The sequence below is a fragment of the Cebus imitator genome, unplaced genomic scaffold (assembly GCF_001604975.1).
Source record: "Cebus imitator isolate Cc_AM_T3 unplaced genomic scaffold, Cebus_imitator-1.0 Scaffold261, whole genome shotgun sequence".
Classification (NCBI taxonomy): Eukaryota; Metazoa; Chordata; class Mammalia; order Primates; family Cebidae; genus Cebus; species Cebus imitator.
Window position 1 is genome coordinate 4,782,882 of NW_016107576.1, and position 19,277 is coordinate 4,802,158.

The 19,277-nt window shown below is 40.9% G+C and overlaps 1 long non-coding RNA gene across 1 annotated transcript; it reads left to right on the top strand.

The window, feature by feature from the left end:
• Positions 1-405: 405 nt before the first annotated feature.
• On the top strand, positions 406-18,603 carry LOC108283543. The gene is made up of 3 exons (XR_001816877.2): positions 406-544; positions 17,830-17,969; positions 18,512-18,603. It is a non-coding gene; the product is annotated as an uncharacterized LOC108283543 (long non-coding RNA).
• Positions 18,604-19,277: the final 674 nt, after the last annotated feature.

The window sequence follows — 19,277 nt, forward strand, 5'->3', positions numbered from 1 at the left end:
TTGTGTTGAACTCCAATATTGTGACAAGGGTTACCTTGCTTTAAAAATTGTGGGGAAAGTTTTGTTCTTTAAAGGGAGAAGATTTAAGATTTGATGGGAACATAATATGAGAATATTATGCCAGGTAAACAAAGAAATAACACAAAGAGGTCTATATTTTGTATGTGTTACTTACAGTAAAAAAAAAAAAAATTTAATTTGATGCCTGGGGACAAAAATCCTTGCCACTGAATTACAAAGAAGTGAAAAAACTGACTCAAAATTAATCCATACAGATCTGTCCCCTTAATAAGACTAATTCCGGAGAACAAAGCAGAGCATAATGCATTTTAAATTAAGTTGGAAAATGCATAATTTATATTTGTTTTATTTCTTCATATTTTACCACAGGTGCATTCCAGAATGCTAAGAACCAAAGGAGAAGGGCATGCTTCTGACCATGGTCTTTTACTTTTGAAAACTGAAGGATCTAAGATATCTCCTCTTGTTCAGGAAGTGAGAGCAGAATCAGACAGAAAAGATGAACACAGTGAGAAAGAATAAAGTATGTTTGGTTAAAATTAATTTTTAGGGCTTCTAATTTCTGATGTGACATTCAGCAACAGTTAAGACAACACACACATACCACATTCATCTGGATGAAAATCATGTTTTCCTTTTGTCTCAAGTGGTAGTTTTAGGAGAAGCTGGGTGGTGTAGAAGAGCCCCCCTGGAGAGACCGCAGTGGCTCCATGGATGAGTAGAGGACCCTCATCCTGCCCACCCAGCCCAAGCAGGGCTGACGGTCAGAGGAAGATGGCCTGGAGCACAGTAGGGAGATGGTCTTATTTCCTTGTTGCCTTTTGGCTACATTGAAAACAGCCTTCTTCTCTCCCAAACCAGAACCCCCTCCTTCACTCCCCTTTCTTTTCAAGTCTCTAACCTCATGCCTAACCTATCTCAGCTTGGTTCCCTCCTGTCATTTCTGTGACGTGCAGAATTTATCCAGCTTAGCTTAACTCATTGGTTCATTTCAGCTTAACTCGTTTTAAATGATGTGTTTCTGTTTTGTTTTTTTTTGAAAATCACAAACTAGACACAGCCCAGCTATGACTATTAGAATCAAATTGAATGCCTCAAAATTATTCTTTAACATAAATTGCTCTTTGGAGAGACCTGTGCTAATGATGACATGGTAAGGAAAATTTCGAGGAAAATAGCACCAGTATCTACTTAGCTACGGAGCACCTAAGAGGGAAGAGACACTGAGCCAAGAGGTCTGCAGCTGTTATCATCTGCCTGTAACCAAGTCCTGCAAACCAGGGCAGAGTGGGAGAGGAGGGGACTGAGCAAGTTACCGACAGCCTCCGAGCCCCAGCGTAGAATCCGACTCAGGTCTGTCTGAGCCCATATTGGCAACCATCAATCATTATGAACTCCAAAACCTGGACAGAAACCAAGTCCACTCCCCAAGCTCACGTGCGGTCTGATGGTCTATAACCACCCAGTATTTCCTAGCTCTGAGGATTGTAGGACTGACACATTCTCTGTAAAGCAGAACTGATGTTGTCACAGGACATAGACCACTAACTTGCCAATAACCCTTTGGATGGTGAAACCATCACACTGATTTTTCATGATTCTGGCTTTTGGGGCTTAGTTCAGAGTTTTTTTCCTCCATGGAGTAGATCAGTACTTCACTCATTTGCATCCAGAGAAGAAGATACTGTTTAAGGCACTGACTTCCATCCTGCGAAGACTACGTGCCTTGCTTTTGGAAGGTTGAATGGGATGCTACTTAAAATAGGATATTCCAGCTGGTTAGGTTTGGAGTTCAGATGTACAAAAGTCAGTGATATACTAGGTGCATTTTTATTCTTGCCAAACTTGATACTTGATAGATTTGTTTGGATAAAGTCCTGATTTTCTTTCCAACTTTTGTGTGTGTGTGTGTGTGTGTGTGTGCAGATACCAGTTTGATTGTTGCTGGATGAAGCCGGCCTGGTGCCTTCTGGGCTTGCTAAGTCACCTTGCCATCCATCACAGAGCCACCGTTTCCACCTTGTATCGGTGGCATCACACATTTATTCAGCTTACAGTCTTGCCTCTCTGTCCTCCCCATCACTTCTTCCCTCACTCCATTGCCTCTTCAATAAAGTTAATTGTACGAGAGACTCAGGGAGGCGGGGCATTCTCAACTAGGGAAGAGAGAAATTCTTCCAGAGATAATGAGCACACACTGGGATCTAGCCTTTCTTAAGAGTTTAGTAGTTCATTTTCTGCTGTGATTGAATTTTGGCTGCTTTTGCTTGTATCTTCGTGATTCCTCTCTTGCCCGATCTTCCCATGTCTTGGTGACAAGCTCCTTCTAGCCTGAGTCAGTGTGGGGAACAAGTAGAGGATGGATTCAGAGTCTTCTGCAAGATGTGAGGATTGCAACATTCCCATTTGCACACGAACCACTGCTGTCACCAGAGCCACAGACGGATGTGCAGGTCACAGCCCAGCCCACTGTATGGCTTTGCCTGAACCTAATGCTCACTCTCTATTCCCATCCTGGCAGGCCCCCTGACCTCTGGAGAAGGCTGCTGGCATTGCACTGACCCAACTTCACTAAGACATCAAACAACAAAAGAGGGAACCAAGACGTGGGTGTCATTATTGCAGTTCCCATATAGGTACAACTCCAGTGGCACCACGTCTTTCATGACTGTCTGTCTTGTCCACTTTCTGAGCCCTTCCTCTGCCCTATGCCAGGTGCCCAGTGCCCTCAGCTTCCTGTCTCAGGTCAGAGAGAGACATCTGATGGCAGACCCATCCACACGCTTTGATTGCAATTGCCGCTTCCTGGGATCTTTGCACTCAGAAAGGTGATGTTGAGAAAGGGCTGGAATGAAACGGTGGAAAGAAACCCTGTGGAAGAATTTAATCTAGCATGGTAGCCATGGAAAGATGAATATTTGTGACTACAAACACTATTAAGAAATATTATGGAATGGACAGGTTACTCCAAAGACAGACAAACTAAAGCCATTTCCAGTTGTGTGATGAGTAGGTGTGTTAGTCCATTTTCACGCTATTGATAAAGACATACCTGAGACTGCATAGTTTATAAAGAAAAAGAAGTTTAGTGGGTTCACAGTTCCACTTGGCTATGGAGGTTTCACAATCATGGTGAAAGGTGGAAGGCATGTCTTACTTATGTGGTGGCAGGGAAGAGCAGGGTAGGAACCAAGTGAAAGGGGAAACCCCTTATAAAACGATGAGCTCTCATGAGACTTATTGACTACCATGAAAACAGTATGGGGGAAACTGCCCCATGATTCAATTATCTCCTACCAAGTCCCTCCCACAACACGTGGAAATTATGGGAGCTACAATTCAATATGAGATTTGGGTGGGGACACAGCCAAACCGTATCGATGGGTTAAGTGAAACCAAACATCTTTTTTTTATATCCTTGAGACTCATTTTCCATATTTAAAATAGAGATGAAGAAATGTTATTGTTTTGTAAACATTCTGGTTCACTGTTGTTTTTATTTCCATCATTTGAAAACTCTTCCCCCTCCCCATGATCCCACCTCCCTCCTTTAGCTACAGTGTCTCTGTGACAGAAATATTTCTAAGGGGGCAGGAATCAGGCGCAACTCCCAAGCTGCTGTGTTACCTTGAATGTCCCTCATGTATTCCATGTGTCCCAATTGGGATGACAATTCTGAGAGAGTTTTCCCAAGTATCACCTTATTATACACGGGCCTCAGTGGCTATCATAATTAGGATTTGCCCAAAGAAGACCTCAGACAAGGATCTGGGTTCCTGTAGCTCATTTGGAGTACGTTCCCAATAAGCTGATGAGAGAGAGGGGAGACAGGGAAGACAGAAAGTCAATAAAGTGAGTGTTAAACAGGGGTTACCTTCCTGCAAACTGGAAACGACCCTTGGGTTCGTGTTGAGAGGTACAGCAACACAGAGCTTGTTAGAAATGCAAATCTTTAAAATAATTCTTTTCTTGATACACAATATTTTACATGTTTATGGGATACATGTATTTGTTACATGCACGTAATGTGTAATGATCAAGTCATGATTTTTGGGGTATCCATCACTTTGAATATCTTTGTGTTGGGAACATAAGTCCTCTCCTCTGGCTATGATGAATATACAATATATTTAAATATATATATTGTATATTGAAATATACAACATTTAAATATATATTGTATATTGAAATACACAATATTTAAATATATTATATATTTCAACATAGCCAGAGGAGAGGACTTGAAATGTCTAGAGGACTTGAAAATACTAGGCTATCACCCTAGACTAGCATTGATAATTAGCACTTTTTCCTTCTATCCAACTATGTGTTAGTATCCATTCACCAACATCTCTTCATTTTCTCCTCCCACACTCACACCCTTCTAGCCTCTGGTATCTATCATTTTATTCTCTATCTCCATGAGATAAATCTTGTTAGCCCATACATATGAGTGAGAGCATGTGGTATTTATCTTTCTGTACCTGGTTTATTTCACTTAATGTAATGACCTCCAGTTCTATCCATGTTGCAGCAAATAACAAGATTTCATTCTTTTATTTTTATTTCTTTGGCTGAAAGGTATTCTATTGTGTATATATACTGAATGTTCTTTGTCCATTGATCCATTGATGGACTCTTAGGTTGATTTGATGTCTTTGCTCTTGTGAATAGTGCTTGGATAAACATGTGAGTGCAGGTATCTCTCTGATGCACAGATTTCTTTGCCTCTGGATAAATACCCAGTAGTGGGATTGCTGGATCGAATGGCAGATCCATTTTTAGTTTTTTGAGAAATCTTCATACTGTTTTCCATAGTGGCTGTACTAATTTGCATTCCCGCCAACAGTGTATAAGAGTTCTCTTTTCTTTACATTCTCACCAGCATCTGTTATTTTTTGTCTTTTTAATAGTCATTCTCACTAGGGTGAGATGTTATTTCACTGTGGTTTTGATGTGCATAGAAATGCGAATCTTACTTCCCTCCTGACCAGGTCTAATAACTCAGAGTCTCTGGATTAGGGCTGGGAATCTGAGTTTTAACAATCTCTCCAGGGGAAAAGGTTGGGCTCAGCTTTAAGGAACAATGGCATGGAATGCCCACAGATGAGCTCCCCAAGGGGCCAGGAAATGGGTATTTATCTAACAGTGTCCCTCTCTCAATGACTGAGGGTTGTTTCTGAGGGGTTACCTCCCAGAACATTTTGTCTCTTCTGTGCAGGTGCCAGGCAGTGCCCAAACCAGAGAATGTCTCAGGCAGAGAGACGCAGAAAACCACAGGTCTGAATGGCAACCACATGTGAGCAACTTCTGGGTGGGCCAGGGAGTATTGGTGGGGCAATGACAGGGTCTGCTTCAAATCCCTTCATCTAGGTTATGACAATTTCCAAGTTTAGATCTCTCCTCAATTCCAAATTTGGATACATCCAACTAGAAGTCTCATCAACACACCCAAAACTACAGTCATTAGCTCTATACCCTCAAAAATTCCTTGCTCCTCATACATAGTTCCTCCTTGCTCCTCATACATAGAGCCACCCATCGCTCCATCCCTTACAATCTAGACCTGGATCATGCAGTTGAGTTCCTTTCTCTCATGTCCCCAATCAAATGGGCCATTCAGTGCTGTCATTTTACCTTCTTAACATGTGTTCAACTCTTCAATTTCTCTCCTTCTTCACCACTGCTCCTAATTTGAGCTTCTGTCACTTCTGCCTGGGGTTGTCAGCTGGTCTTCTAGCTTCCAGTCTTATATACACCAATGCATTTCTTATATAATTGTCCCTGTGGTCTCCTTGAAGCATAAGCTTGACCATGAGGCTGTCCTGCTGAAATCCCTCCTGGCTTCAGTTGTCCAGGGATGAAGGCATTAACCTGACATACCAGCAGCGGCCTAAGTGGTATCCATGCTGAATCTGACAATTCCTGAGTAAGTAACACTCCCCTGCACCCTAAGACTTGGGCCTTCACACACGCTCTTCTTTCGTCTGGGTTACTCTTCGCTCTCAGTCCTGAGGCTCACTCCCTTCCCTGGCATCTCATGTGCCTGGTATAGGGTGCTGTGCCTGTCATCCTCTACCCAACATCTCCTGCCCCAACCCTGGCAGGATCCAAGGGCATTCCAGGGAAATATCTGCAGCCTTCTCCTTTAGCACGTATCACCCTGGAACATAGTGACCTGGCCACCTGTCTGCCGTCTACACTGAATGGTAGGCTCTGCAAGGGAATGCACCAGATCACATGGATTCGTCTATCAGCAGAACCAAGAACAGTACATGGCATGTCGCATGACCTTAATAATTCATTCAAATGAGCAAACAGATGAGTGGGAGAAATGTGGGACAGCAGATGTTTAATCAGAATTCCTTCCCTCCTTCGTATACTCTCTCCAGTCTTGCCATGTTAGGCAAACATCTAGCTTGTCTTGGGGAAGCCTAACTTGTGCCTTGTCAACTTGGCACGACAGCTCTGGCCTAAGGCCCTAAATGGTGTTTCCCAGAATGACCGGGGGGAATCCACGTGAGCTTCCCAAGGTGGGAAGGAGGCAGAGGACATTATCAGAGGTTGGGGTGGGCAGACACGTGAACAGACAGATGCTGAGCTGCCTGGTGGGCCCCAGCATGGCCTCACCTTGCTCTTGCTCTGTGGCCATTTTCCTATAGCACCCCAGGACCGCCCCCAAGTGTTTGGCTATAGGTCTGCAGAGGCAGTGGTTCCTACAGAGGGAACGGTTTCCACTGTGGGTCCACTCCAGTGGGCTACCCCTGCAGGGTCCCACTTCAGTGACTGCGTGTGTGTGCTTTTCAGATTTCCCCACAAGTTCAGGCTTATCCAGCCAGGCAGCCAGGCTCAAGAGGTCAACAAAGACTTCCTTGATCCTCCAACTTTTTCCACTTCTCCTCACCCTTTACATTACTGGATCTTTTCCTGTCCATGTATGCTCTTATTCTTTTTTTTTTTAACTTTTATTTTAGGATCGGGGTACGTGTGCAGGTTTGTTATATAAGTAACTTGTGTCATGGGGGTTTGTTGTACAGATTATTTTCTCCCCCCACTATTAAGCCTAGTACCCAGTAGTTATTTTTCCCAATCCTCTCCCTCCTCCCACTCACCACCCTCGAGTAGGACCCAGTGGGTGTTGTGCCCTTCTATCTGCCCATGTGTTATCATTTAGCTCCCACTTATAAGTGAGAAAATGTGGTATTTGGTTTCCTCTTCCTGTGTTAGTTTGCTAAGGATAATGGCCTCCAGTTCTTTCCATTTTTCTGCAAAGGACTTGATCTCATTCTTTTTATGGCTGCGTAGTATTCCATAATGTATATGTGCCATATTTTCTTTATACAGTCTACCATTGATGGGCATTTAGGTTGATTCCTTGTCTTTGCTATTGTGAATAGCACTGCAGTGAACATTCACGTGCATGTGTCTTTGTGGTAAAATGATTTATGTTCCTTTGGTTATATACCCAGTAAAAGGATCGCTAGGTCAAATGGCAATTCTGTTTTTAGCTCTTTGAGGAATCACCATAGTGCTTTTCACAATGGTTGAACTAATTTGCACTTCCACTGACAGTGCACAAGCATTTCATTTTCTCCTCAACCTCACCAGCATTTGTGTTTTTGCTTTTTTTTTTTTTTTTTTTTGTTCTGACTGGAATGAGATGGTATCTCATTATGGTTTTGATTTGCATTTCTCGAATGCTGATTGCACTGAGCAATTGCTTACCTGCATCCCTCTGGGGTGAAGTCCTCAGGAGACAAGCAAAGACCCTTGGTCACAATGACTATTAAGATCCCTCCCTTTCCTGCCTCCAAGGTGGGGAAGAACTGTAAACCCTGAGATCACCCCAGAGCTGCAATGGGCAGCCCAGGAGTGCCATGCTACAATCTGCAACTGGCACTGAAGTGGGAGAGGAGCCCACACTTTCAGAGCATTGAGAGAGCATGGCTACAACTATGAGGAATTACAGGGGAGCCATGTGACTGAGCAAGAGCCTACTAGGTGATCAGTACACGTAAGCACCACCCACTAGATTACATCCCAAAGTTTCAACACCAAAAATACCTCCCTAACATATGCCCCTGTGAAACTCAAGACAAGAAGACAGCTACAATTCATTCTTATTCTTACAATATTTGAGGTGGTTCTGTTTTCCTGACTGAACACCGATAGATACAGTAGACTTCCAAATGTGTTTTACGATCTCAGTTTCACTTTTTGCTATCAAACTCACCAGAATGGCAAAGAAATTCCAGATCAATCTCTTATTTGAATAGGAGAACAAAAGTACAAATTAAATTACCCATGAAAGAAAACTAGCAGGACTTTAAAGGATTATAAATTATAACCAAACATAATTTGTTCTAGGAATGCAAAGTGATTTCACATGCAAATATTACATTAACATATTAATATAATTAAGCATATTAAATACAAGATTGTGGTAGGCAGAATTCTAAGATGACCCCCGATGTAATTATATAATCCCTGTTTTTTTGTGGTTTTTTGGACTATGGTTGGGAGGTGTAAGTTGCTTCTAATCAATAGAATCTTGTGGCAAAAATGAAAGGGTTTTGCAGAGGTAGTTGCAGCTCCTAATCAGTTGAGTTTTAATAAATCAAGAGATTATCTTGACATAATCAGGAGGTCCTGACTAGGGAAGAGTCTTCAACAGAGGTGAGCTCTCTCTCTCTCTCTGTCTGGCTTTGAAAAAAATAAACTGCCTTGTTGTGACATGTGGCTCTACAGAGGAGGCTATATGACAAGGGTAATTCCTAGGAGCTGAGGCTGGTTCTTGGTCTACAGCTTACAAAACAAACAAACAACAACAAAAAGAGGACCTTGACAATACAGCCATAAGGGAATGAGTCTGCCAGCAACCTTATTCAGCTCAGAAGTGGATTATTTCTTAACTCAAATGTCCAGATAGAAACACAGCCCAGCTCCTACCTTGATTGCAGCCTTATGAGACCCTGAGCAAAGGGTCTGGTTAAGCCCTGCTGGAAAACTGACTCATGGAAAACATGTGCTGTTCTGGGTCACTGACATGATGACAATCCGTTATGTGGCAAGGGAATGATAATACACTGATTAAAGAGATATCTGTAACGGTTAGCTACAAAATGTGGTTTACAAAAGCCAGTCCCCAGACTCAGTGCCTGTGATGGCTAATTTTATGTGCCCACTTGACTGGGTTTGGGGATACCCAAATAACTGGTAAACCATTGCTTCTGGGAATGTCTGTGAAGGTGCTTCTGGAATAGATTGTCATTTGAATCAGTGGACTGAGTAAGGAAGATTCACCCTCACTCTGTTAGGGCAGGCTCCATCAATCTACCGAAGGCCTGATCAAGCAAAGGGAAACAGAAAATTTGCCCCCTCTCTCTTCTGGAGCTTAGACACTTCTCCTGCTTTTGGACATCAGACCTCCAGGTTCTTCTGCCTTCAGACTCTAAGATATGCACCATCAGCCTCCAGTTCTCAGGCCTTCAGACTTGAACTGAGCTATGCTACCAGCTCCCCTCATTCTTTATCTTGCAGATAACCTGTAGTAGAACTTCTTGGCCTCCATAATAGCATAAGCCAATTCCCTATTCTTGTTGGTCTATCTATCTATCTATCTATCAATCATGTATCTATCTATCTCCTATCAGTTCTGCTTTTCTGGAGAACCCTGACTAATACAGATGTTTTAAACAACAAAATGTATACTGCCCATGTCTGTGGGTCAGCTGGAGGTCAGCTGATCTAAGCTGGAATCATCTCAGCTTGGCTCCAACTTGCAATTCAGGCCACTTAAGCAAGTTACATATCTGTTCCCAATAACAGCAGGGCAGAAAAATCCACTCTTCCTCTCATGGAAGAAATTGCAAGGTCTCACAGCAAATCATGGGTACAGAAAGGGCTGAAGAAATGGGAGAAATGATACCATCTACTGCAATACCTGAACGGTATTTAATAGAATCCAACACTAATTACTAACTTTATGTAGAAAAAAAAAGACAGAAATAAAGAGGATGAATAAAGAGGATGTTCTAACTAAGCAAATGTAATCTACAAACTTTTACCATTCATCTAAGAAGTAACACCATAGAGCTTTCATGAACTTTGGCGATTGGTGGAAGCCTATATAAAGAGGGTTGAGAGAATTTTAAAGGCTCAGAAAGTCGGGTTGTGAGGGCACATTTGCTTTTGTCTGGAGGATGGAATAAACATCTTTCATCAGATTTCAAAAGGCCTCTGACCTTCCCCACACTAAAGAAAAATTTGGTAATTAAAAACCACTACACTAGAGGTCTTCTCATTAAAATCAAGAATAATATTAACAATGTTAGCCGGTAGAAATAAGAGCACTAGGAGGAGAAACTGTGAGGACGGAATAGTATTAACATTATATATCAATAAGATGATTGTTTTACTTATAAAATCTGTATGTCTTCATTCTAAGATGCTGAAGCTTTAAAACATCAGAATTCATTGTACAATCAGTGGATGGATTTAATGTAGCACTGTTTCTCTGGTTTTCCTAAAGTATTTAAAATGTTGATCAATATAAAAGTTGATGATATCTTAAAATTATGAAAATATAATTTGAAAATCATTAAGCAAGTTTAGAAAGGTGGTTAGTTGCAAAAACCATTAACTGTCTTGCATGTCAAAAATAATCAAATAAAAAATGAACAAAAAATAATTCCATTCTCAGTAACATTAGAATGTATAATAACTGGGAAAGGATGTCATTAACCAGAAATATTAAAAAATTATAATCATAAAATTTTAATGATAGAAAAATATAAAAAGTTCTTTAAGATGATCAAATGGTTTTGATTAGAAAATATATTAACTTTTAATATTGCAAACTTATCAATTTATCCCACATTTATTCATAGGTTTAATGACGATCCTATAAAAATCTCAACAGAGTTTAAAAAAATTATTCATTTACTGATAAGAGTGATGTGTGAGAACTTGAAACATTAATTCTAATATTAATCTGGAATTTAAAAAATAGCCTGGAGCTGGGCGTGGTGGCTCACGCCTGTAATACCAGCATTCTGGGCAGCCGAAGCAGGCAGATCAAAAGGTCTAGAGTTGGAGACCAGCCTGGCTAATATGGTGAAATTCCATGTCTACTGAAAATATTTAAAAAATTAGCCGGACATCGTGTCATATGCCTGTAATCCTGGCTACTTGGAAGGCTGACGCAGAAGAATTGTTTGAACCCAAGAGGCAGAGGTTGCAGTGATCCGGGATCACACCACTGGACTCCAGCTTGGGTGACAGAGCAAGATTCAATCTCAAAAAGAAAAAACAAAAGAAAACAAAAAAACCTGGAACACTTTAGAAAGAATGAACAATTAGGAAGAAATTGTCCTACGAGATACTAAAAGAAACATTAAAGTTAAAAATCTCAAAACACTGTCATACTAGTGAAATTAACAAGACATAGGAAAAATATACTAGACAATCCAGAAACAGAACCTAGGATACATTTTATTTTATATGTAATACATTTTGTTGACTATAAGATACATTATTGATTGTATAACGCAGTATTATCCCATGCACCAATAACAGAGGAAAAACTCCCAAGATGGAATTTAATAGAACCACTATGATGAGGGCTGTATCCTCGGTCCAAGGGTCCATAAGAAAGGCAAGCACCACGCAGAAACAGATCACAAAGTAATGCTCTTGCATCTTAATCTACACTGGGTGGAGGGAAGAAAATATGTCTCCCCTGAGAACTGGAATCGGAACCAATGCCCACACAGTGTTGCAGTGTGAAGTCCAAAGGAACTTCGGACTGGAAGTCCGAAGTGGTCTCACGTCCATAGTGTCCCCAGATGATAGCATAAGCAAATCCAAAACTTCCCAGGGAGAAGTGGCCTGCACGCCAAGCCAACAAAGACCTTTAGGTGCTGGAGACTGAAAATTGACCCAGAGCTCAGAGATGCTAACATGGAAAATTTTTCATTTTAGAAGCTGCGGAGTATGGTAATAGCGTTAAATATTTGTGGCCAAAGATGAAGAATCATTCGATAAATGAGGATGGAAACACAGCTTAGCAACTTGGGAAATTAAACAACTACCAGCTAGCCCAAGGATAGAACTGAAAACAAGAACTCTTATGAGCACTAGAAGAAAACACAAATCTGAGACTGAGAATCACCTTTCCAGCCATGGAAGAAAAAAACAGTGCAGAAGCATTCATCTCCTGGAAAAAAATAAAATGCAAAATTTCCATACATCAAAAGGGACCCCAAATAAATTAAAGGCAAACAAAACCAGGGAAAAAATACTTTTATGGCAAAAGGAGTATAGTAACCTTATAACATTCTAACAGTTTGATATGTGCATGGATTTTCTCCTTGGCCATTTTTATACTAATGAAAAGATCAGAAACAATTAAAAGGAGGGGAGTGAAGAAATTATAGCTCATCTGTACGATAAAACATGTTTTTGAAGAAAGCTTGTTGGCACCAGAAAATTCTTTAAAAATGTTAAATGAAATAAAATGAATCTAAATTACAGCCAATGTAAACTGATATAATAGTTTATATTTAGCTCTCTCTATATATATATAGATATACATGAATGTATACAGAATGTATATTATATATATATACACACATTATATGTAACGTATATGGCAATTTTATATTATATAGTATATAAATACATGGAGTATATATACACATTATATGTAATGTGTGTATATATGTGGTATATGTAATATATAATAGTAGCACATAATGTATATTATATATAATGTATATACTATTTCTAGTTACACATACATACACATATGCAAATGAATCTAAAATAATATTTCTAATATATGTTAATGCTGGGTATCTCTGGGTAGTGACATTACGGGTGAGATTAGATTTTGTAAATTCCAAATTTTTCTCAGGGAGTTAGGGTATTAGTTTTCTACTGATGCTATAAAGATTATCACAAATGTAGTGGTTTAAGTGATACATATTTATTACCTTACAGTTCTCTTGGTCTCCTGGGGCTGAGCTTGAGGTCTTAGCAGGACTGTATTCCTCTCTGGAGGCTCTAGGGGAGAATCTGTTTTTTTGCCTTTTCTTGCTCCTCCTGGCTGCCTGAATTCCTTGGCTCTCTTGGGATCCTTTCTCAATGTCCAAAGCCAGCAACAGAAGAGTGGGTTCTTTTTGAACCCTTTGTGTATGCTCAGATCTCTCTCTGACCCAGCCAGAAAGGTTTTCTGCTTTTAAGGACTCCTATGGTTTCACTGGGTCCACCAAGATCATCAGGATCATCATCTCTCCATGACAATGTTGATGACCGTGATCACACATGCAATATTTCCTTTGCCATGTCAGGCGAGGTGGGTTCTGGGGCTAAGCAATGGACGTATTTGGGGGTGGAGGAGAGGTTGTTTTGCTAACCATCTTTGGCGCTATTTTTAGAGCACACACATGCTCTTACATAAAAGGAAGAAGCTTATATTATTTTTATCTTCATCATCATTACCATTGTCTACATTTTTTATTAACTCCATCAGTCACCAGTTAAGTCTTTGGAAACAGTCTACTTTATAGCAAGGGTCTGCACAAGAGGACCCACAGGCAAAATCCAGCCTACCACCTGGCCTTGTCAATAACATTTTCTCAGAACTCGAATACTCTAATTTGTGCACTTGTTGTCCATGGCTGGGTTTTGTGCTCAACTTCAAAGCTGAGCAGTTGCAAGACAGACCACCGGGGCTATGGAGCCTAAGAGATTTGCAATCTGACCCTTATCAGCAAAAATTTGCTCATGTTGGCTTTAGAGCTTTAAATCATTGCTTCACTATGTCAGATTAAAACTAAAAATTGAGTCAGAGGAGATATTTTGCCTTAGAGCATGGTGGGGTTTCCAGGGTCATCATGGCCATCCTGCCTTTCACAGAGAAGATACTTGAGACCCGGGAGGTGAAGGGGCTCCCAGGGCCTTCTCCAAAGCCACATGTGCTGCCTGCAGAAAACCACTTGATCGAAGCTCCCTGGGTTTCACCTCTACCTTCTGTGTCAGCGTTTTTTAGCGGGTGATGATTCCCAGGAATGCACTGAAGCTGTCTCAAATTTTTGGGGAAAAATAAAAGCAAATAGAAAATGCAAAGATTTTACAAACAGGTGGGTTAGCTATGGCTACATATAACTCCATGTGAATGGTCCTGAAGCAGGGCTTAAGTCCTTGCAGACCAGGAAAGGAGGTTTTTTTTTTTTGTGATTTGTACCTGTGACTATAGATGGTGGCCATGCAGGTGGCAGAGCACAGAGGACCCTGGAGGCATGCCTTAGAAGACTCATTTTTCCAGCCTGTGAGTGCTAGCTGCCTGAGGGCCACCACGAGTGGCCAGTTCATCAGCAAGCAGAGTGACGTCACTGAGAAGGACCTCAGTCAAGTAATTTGTCCTTAGTTCCTGCTCTGTCAATATCGCTCTTTTCCGAACTGTGGCACTGGGTCAGCTGAACTGGCACAAGCTATCACTGATAATTTTTTTAAACAAAGAAAACAATATCCATAATTTCATTTCAGAGACTATAGCTGAAAACAAATTTGTAGACATTTACATACATGAACACATATGTTCTCCATGTTCCATTGTGATGATACCCTCTCATTTAATTTACCCCTTCCTGCTCAGTATTTAGGAATATAATATGTGCACTAATATAAATAGGCTGGGATGAGTGTCCTTGTCATTAAATCATTGCCCACGTCCACCATGGTGTCCTCGCCATGAGCTGATGGACGTGAGATTTTTAATTTTAGGAAGATGCACTTCTTCAGGTTTTTGTTACGTCGTCATGACAAAGTGCTCTGCTGAAGGGCACCTGCGCATGCCTCCTCTGGCTGGCTGAGTGCCTCTTAGAAGCAATGATAATGATGGCTTCCATCAGGTCAGATGGGGTCCTGGGTACTTCTACAAACATTATTTTACTTTCACTTCATAGGGATCTTGAAAAATTGACGTGGACTTTAAAGAGGGGGAAACTGAGTGATTTGCCCAAAGTTACTCTATTAGAGAACAGGAAGCTGAGCCTTGAGACTCGCACCACAAGAAGAGTGTCCGGAGGGTCACTTGAAGGCCTCATTGTCCCCAGGCATTCCCCCCCTCCACATCAGCTGTATTAAAATGTACACACACCCAACATAATTTATTCATAACATATGTAAGAGTTCATTTGCAGTTGCTTGGCTGACAAATAATGTGACATTGTGGACACATTTAAATATTTATTGATTTCAATTTTGTCGGGTGTGCAGTTGTTGGCCTGTTTGTCCTCAAATGCGTTTATCACTCCTCCCTGCTCTGCTGATACCTAGACCCCACGATTCCAGGTTCCCCTGCCAGCTGGTTCCTTGTTGGGTTTGGCCAGTGGGTGGCACAGGTGGGTGACTTAGGGGAGGAGGAAAAGAGAAGCAAGGGTGTTGTCCTCTCACTTGGGTACCGACTACACTTTCTCTGCAACTGCCTCTCACTGGTGGAGACTATCAGGATAGTCTCAGATGCCAACATATGGGCTGCTCCTGGATCTGGTGACTGGACTCTCCCTTTCTCACTCAGGCCTGGGCATGGAAGTGGGTTCCTACTGTCAATAATCTCTAAGTTGCTTCTGTCTCCTCTGCTGGTTTCTTAACATGTCCAATGTCTGTGGAACAAACTTGTTGCTTTTTGTTTTACAGGGGATTTTTTTTTTCTGTTCTATTTTGTTATGGTAGAGCCAATTTTCTCAAACAGTTACATAGCTTTGATAATTTTTAACACTTTGTAGATCCCACACATAGCTGTGGAAAGAATGTTTAATGATAAGCACTCTCTGAATGTCCTTCCTGAGGCAGGGTGGCAATAAGATGGACTGAGGAACACGGCATCCTTTCCATTTGCTCACCTACTTATCTGATTATCCTTCTGCTAGCCTATGCATCTACTCCATCTCCTCATCCACCCAGCCCTTTCACATTCATCTGTCTGTCTTCCCTAGCACTCAATCACTCACTTACTCATCTGTCTAGTCTCCATCTATCCACCCATCCATTCACTCATCCCCTCCACCTATCCACCAATTCCTATAGCTATCCTTTCTTCTATTCATTCATCCATGCATCCATTCACCCACCCATCTATTCGTATACTCACCCATCTTTTCATCTATCCATCCTTCCTTGTATTCACTCATTCATCCATTCACCTACCAACCAATTCAACCACCTATTCATCCATTCATCTGTTCATCTTTCCTTCTGTTCCTTCATCCATCCATCTATTCAAACAACCACCCATGTGTTCTTCTGTTCACTCATCCATTCACCCACCCATTCATCCATCCATAATTTTTTTCTATTCACTAAACCACCTACTTATTCATTTATCTACCCATCCTTCCTTCAATTCATCCACCTATCCATTCACCCATCCATTCATCCACTCACCCTTTCATTCATTCTTCCTTTTATTCAATAAGCTAGTGTTGCTCATATGCCAAGTACCAATTTGAAATCTAGGATAACAGAATAAATCATGCACTCTTTTACTCTGCAGAGGTTTGCAATCCAGTGGGAAAGATGGCCACGAAAGAGTCAACTACTTTAGAGGGTGGTAAGAGCCCTGTGGAGAGCCTGATACATAGTAGGTGCTCAGTAAAAACATGTATTGAATGAATGAGTGAACAAGTGCTGCCATGGGAATGGTAAAGGAATGTTTTGGGTAGTAAGAGTGGTGACTACTTATGTGTCTCAGAAAGGAGGGACAACATCACAGAAGAAGGGGCAATTTGAGCTGGTTGGGCACTCCCAGGAGGGAACCACATATGAAAGCATGGGAGAATGGGCAGCCCAGGGAGAAGAGATAATGTGTACAAAAGGAGGAGGTGTAGAAGAGCCACGTCATTTCAGTAACTAGAAATCTATAGAAATACACTCTTTCAAATGTAGGGGCTTTTGGGGTGTGTGTGTGTGTGTGTGTGTGTATACACATATATATACATATATATGTACATATATGTGTGTGTGTATATATATATATACACACACATATATATACTATAGATTATTTAACCAATCCTTATTTATAGATATTTATGTTGCTCCTAAAATTTCACTATTAAAATCATTAATGAATGCTATTGTATCTATATTTTTGCATCACTTAGCAATTATCTCCTTAGGATAAATTCTCGAGCATATGATTACTAGGCTAAAGGCATGCTTCTTATTTTTAAAAAAAGTTAATTTCAGTTGACAAACTGCCTTCCAGAAAGGAATACCAATTTACATTTCCAACAACAGTGCATGAGAATGTCAATTTTCCCACATCCTTGCTATTTTTGATTTTTGTCAAACATTTAATCCTTTCCAATATGATGGGTGAAAAAAAAAATGAGTCATTTTGATTTTTATTTAGCACTTTTGATTACTTATGAGGTAGAACATCTTTTTTAGTATGTATTGACTGCACATTTTGTTTTGCAATTTACCTCTTTGTGTTTACTGCTTAATTTTTTACTGCATACTGGTTTTTCTTTTGGCTTATGAAAGTTCATTTAAAATTTTTTATTTTTTTGGCAAATAAAGATTACTAAGCTTTTATCTGTAATACGTGTGGCAACTTTCTTTTTTTGCACTTTGCTGCTTCTAGTTTATGTATTTTGCAGTTCATGGCTTAGTTTCATTTTTAGGCAGTCAAATCTATTACACTTTTTCTTCATATAAAGTTTCTGTCTTCCTTAGAAAGCCTTTTTCCAGCACAATATTAGAAGTTAGTTAGTTACCCCTATTTCTTTATGGTTTTAGTTGGAAGAAGTGAACTCGAGATCCAACTTGGTCTTCAAATGGCCAGTGGATTACACCAACGCCCTTGCTACAACTCTCGTTCTGTGTTTTGAGATGTTACCTTTAGAATCCACTGAATGCCTGCCTGTATGTGGAACTGTGTAAGAACTCTCTTTTCCAGAGTTTCCAAAACATTGATATGTGTTGGCGAACCTTGTTTCTCACAGACCCCTTCTTAGAGCCTGAGTCAGTGGACCCAGATACAGGAACCTTCATTTTTAACAATCTGTCCATTGATTTCCTTCCATTAATCCAGTGGTTCTTAACTGTTGGCTGCTGGTTATAATAATCTAAAAAGCACTTACAAACTGTGAAGCCCAGGCCACACTCCATCTAGACCAATGAGATCAGCATCACTGAGAGAGGCCTGTGAATTTGTATTTTTCTTAAACTCTAGGGTGGCTCCAACCTACAATCAAAAGCACTGTTAACCTGTGAAATGCACTTCACCCTGTTTAATTACCACAGCTTTATTCTGTAATTTACTGATTGAAACAGCAAGCTTGTCGTTCTTTTCTTTTTTGTTTGTTCTGCTATTACTGTAGGTTTGGTTAATTTTGCAATTGTCGTTACAGCTTCTGATGTTTATTCTTGCAAGTAGACTTTATAATAATCAGTTTCCCAAAAAAAAATTCTTTCTTAGAATAGATTGAATGGATACATTGAAGTTTAGCTTCCTGAACTTGGGCAGATTTCTGAAAAATCCCTGATCTTCAGCTTCATCATCTATCAATCATCAATGTCAGTACTTGCCAGTACCCTAGATCCAACAGCATTGTCCCTGGGCCACCTGAGTTTCAGGGCTCCCTAGAGAGCTTCCAGGAAGAAACCATACCTCACAGAGAGGTTCTCTCTGCCCTTCAGCCCAGCTGGCAGCATGACCTTGGGCAGGGCGTGTACCTTAAGATCCCGCATTTGAAGAGAGAGGGACCTGGAATATAATGTTCCCAGAAATCTAATTTATCCCGGAAATAATGTTCACTCAGTCACTGAGGTAGCACTGGTTGTTGGCTAAGCCTGGAATGAGGCCTTGGAAGTTTTGAAAGCTTCCAGGTGAATCCATAACTGGGAACACACATTTGCATAATGTGCCTTTGAGTATTCTGTTCTTTGGATGATATCACTGCTGCACTCACCACAATGGACATGTGCTTGGAAGGAGGTGTCTTCTTAGGTGTGTGTCAGAGCTCAAATGTGTGTTCCTCTTGCTTCACTGTCTTTGACTGAGTATGTGCAGGTGCAGGCTGGGCTCAAGTGCCCCAGTAGAGCACAAGTCGATTCTAGTGCATGCAGTTTGGGTGGAGGGATGGAGGACCTTCCCAGGATGGGTCTCCAGCATCTTCCCCAGCTTCTCCAGCTGCCTGCCTTCCCTTCCTGACAGCTCTGGTGCAGAGGCTGCGGGCCAAGGA